Source organism: Engraulis encrasicolus, chromosome 24 (genome assembly GCF_034702125.1).
Source record: "Engraulis encrasicolus isolate BLACKSEA-1 chromosome 24, IST_EnEncr_1.0, whole genome shotgun sequence".
NCBI lineage: Eukaryota > Metazoa > Chordata > Actinopteri > Clupeiformes > Engraulidae > Engraulis > Engraulis encrasicolus.
The window spans coordinates 41,333,427-41,337,357 of NC_085880.1; positions in this window are offsets into that span (position 1 = coordinate 41,333,427).

The window sequence follows — 3,931 nt, forward strand, 5'->3', positions numbered from 1 at the left end:
GCAGACAGTGCTGAGGGGGGCGGGCTGCAGCGTTTTGCCAGACAGGGAGAGAGAGATTTCCGTGTCACTCGTGCACAGCACTGCTGCTGCTGGGCAGTGGAGGAGAGTTGCTGTTATCCAAATGGTGGATTTACATGAGGAATTCAACCATTAAACCAGCCATTGCTATGCTGAGGGCGTTTTGAAACTATGTGCTTTAATTAGCAGCCGTCTGTGATTATGGAAAGCCAAATAGTTAGGAAGATAAATAGCTTTGTCTCTGGTCTGAGAAATCGCTAGTTAGCATGCTAGTTAGCGAACTAGGCTAAGCAATGTTGTTCTCTACAACTATTAGTGGCTGTTACTCACTACTCAAACACCCACCTGCATGTATAGATGGCATAACTGCTTAGGTGGACAAGTACTGTTAAGTTAGACTGGCGCAGTGAGTTAAATGACAATGTGTGAAATTCAGCACATGCAATTTGCAGCTGCCCTAGTTTCCTATCCATGCACTGTTTCCAGTCAAAAATGTCTGTCATCTACCAGAATCATAAGCAATACATTATACAACTATTTTTTATTTACATGGATATGTTTTCATGCCAAGTGATGAAGTATTACTTTACAGACCAGAGCATATGCATGTTATTAAATTCAAAAGCTCTTCAGCACAGCATTTCTCCCAACTCTCTGTCCCTCCCCAGTTACAACACAAATGCAGCACTACTACCTCCAGTGCAGAATTGAAATCAGTCTGGAATCATGCACAAAATTTATAGACGGCATAAATGTGTAGCTTTGTTATACTGCCATGCTTTGTGATGTAGCCTAGTGTAGACATGCCATCATTTATGCAGACCTCTTGGTAACATGCAGTTTAGGCTACATAGGCCTACAAATGTTCTGCTTTACTCACCCTGCCCTGCCAAATTCCCATACAGTACAATTCAAACACATTGATTGATGTGTGTGTTTTGCATAAACTGTATGTATGGGCGTCTATATATTTTCTCATCATCCCAGATGGTTCTCAGTTGGACATCTATATTTTTTCTGTGTGTCGTGTCTGTGCCGTGTATGTATGTGTGTGTGTGTGTGTGTGTGTGCGTGCGTGCGTGCGTGCGTGCGTGCGTGCGTGCGTGCGTGCGTGCGTGTTCGTGCGCGTGTACGTGATTGTGTGTGTGTGTGGGAGTGGCATGTGTATGTCTCTATATCTCTCTTCATCCCAGATGGTTTCTCAGTTGGACTGATGCGAGATGAAATAAGAGCCGATTCACAGCTAAGAGCCTTTTATATTAAAAAAAGAAAAGAGAAGATTGGAGGAAAAAAGCCTATGGATATCCGACGCCTGGGAAAATGGCTGTCAGGAGCGCTTTGCGTCTTTCTCTCCCCCTCTCTATATTCCCCCCACACACAGACCCATGGGCACACGCACATACACACACATTCACACACACAGACTTTCTCTCTCACTCTCTCTCTCACATATACAACACCACACACATGCACACACATGTGCACACACACACACATACACACACACACCCAGTGAAGTTTGAGGAGGAGCAGAGTAAACACAGGAAGACGACAAGCCCACCAATGATTGTAGTCGACGTCTCAACCACGGCAGATATATACACTCACACTCACACACTAACGATATACACACTCACACTCTATCCACTGGTTATATACACACTCACACTCTATCCACTGGCGATATACACACTATCACACTCACACACTATCCTCATGGCTGCACAGGGTGGCACAGGATTGTGTGAATGTGTGTGTTTGTGTTTTTCTGTGATGGTGTGTGCGACTGTGTGTGCGTGTGTGCCTGTGAGAGTTAGAGGGTCAGTGTCTTTGTATGCATTTTTGTGTGTGCCTATGTGTGCATCTTTGTGTGCGTGTGTATTTGTGTGGAGAGTAGCCTATATCATCTCACGTTCGCTCCTGATTTTCTCTCCTCAAACTCCACAGTAATGGACACACATGCCACTAAATATCTCACACAGCTGCTGATTATTGATGAAGAGAGAAGAACTGTGTGTGTGATAATTGATGGAGAACCAAGAGACACACGCACTTGTGTTTGTGTGTGTGTACTTGTCTGTGTCTGTCTGTGTGTGTGATTGTGAGTGTAAGTGAGTGGGTGAGATAATTGATTGGATGGAAAGCCCTTCAATGTGTGTGTGTGTGTGTGTGTGTGTGTGTGTGTGTGTGCGTGCGTGCGTGCGTGCGTGCATGTGATTGAGAGGAAAGAGGCTTTTAGATGTTTTGAGATTGGAAAAAGGAGAATTGTGGATATCTGTGCTTGTTTAGGATATCTTGGAGAAGTGAGAATCTTCCTCGATCTATCTAACACACACACACACACACACACACACACACACACACACACACACACACACACACACACACACACACACACACACACACACACACACACACACACACACACACACACACACACACACACACATAGTCTGCTTGAATACTCACAATCATACACATACACAAGCATACACATACACATACACAAGCATACACACACACACATACACAAGCATAAGCATACGTAACATCTACACTCTAGGGTGAGCGGAGGGAGGGGTAGACTGCAAAGCAAAGAGAGAAACAGAGTTGTGATCCAATTACTAAACTAGTGAGGGAGCGATAGAGTAACGAAGGAAGAGGGGGATAGAGAGAGGGAGGAAGAGAGGGATGGGGGACTTAGATAAGAACGAAGGGAGAGATGGATAGATAGAGGAGCAGAGGGAAAGGGGATAGACAGAGCGAGAGGAAGAGGGAGAGGGGGATGGAGAGAGAGAGGGAACAAGAGAAGAACGGAGGGAGAGGGGGATAGACAGATGGAGTGAGGAAAACGGAGGTTGGCAGTGGACAAGGTTAAAGGGTCAGCACTTCAATAGACAAAGCAGGCCAAGAGCAAATTGAATGGTAACGGGTGGAACTCTATGCCAAAGCATCCATTCACATGCCATGCTGGCGGCCATCTTGAAACAGTCGGCTTCCAAAAGTGACTCAGGTCATGCACTTTGGGTGGATTCCAATATACGGACTCCCGTCCTTTATCTGTGCTTGTGGCCTTGTGTTTTGCTGACGCCCCGCCTCCATGGAGAAACCAATTAAGTTTTCCCGCTGTCAGGCTAGCCACAACAATTTTTGGGAATTTTTAGAATTGAGCTTTTGCGAGATATTGAAATGCAATTCTGTTGTCGGTGATGTCATCACGAGGCTACAAGGAAGCAAGGGAGGTCGGGATTTTAGAATGCACCCTTTGTTATAGAGCAGGGATGTCAAACGCATGGCCCGGGGGCCGGATGCGGCCTGCCAAAAATATGTATCTTTGCTGTTGGAGATGTGCCAAAGCAAATTCCTATCAACTGTCTTGACGTGGAAATACATGTAATGAATCTTGAATCTTGAATACATTTAATGAATCTTGAATCTTGAATACATTTAATGAATCTTGAATACATTTAATGAATCTTGAATCTGACGGACAGGTTTTCAGACACACGTATTGTCCAGAGAACTGTTTTGCCTCAGGCCGACTTCTACAAAAATACTAGCCACAGAGACACCACAGAGAAAGGAGTTCCAATAGTGTCAAACTCACTCACACGCACACACACACACACACACACACACACACACACACACACACACACACACACACACACACACACACACACACACACACACACACACACACACACAGACACACACACACACAGACACACGCACTGGGGAGGGAAATTGCCACATGACAAGGGCTGGTATAATGTGAAAGTGCCGAGTGGATTCAGGACAGGAAATAATGATTATTTAATTAATATACCAGGGTTTTCAGTGGGTTGATAAAAGTTGAAAAAGCACGGTTGTGTTTCCATACCTCAGTGCAGCATCACATGGGATCTAGACT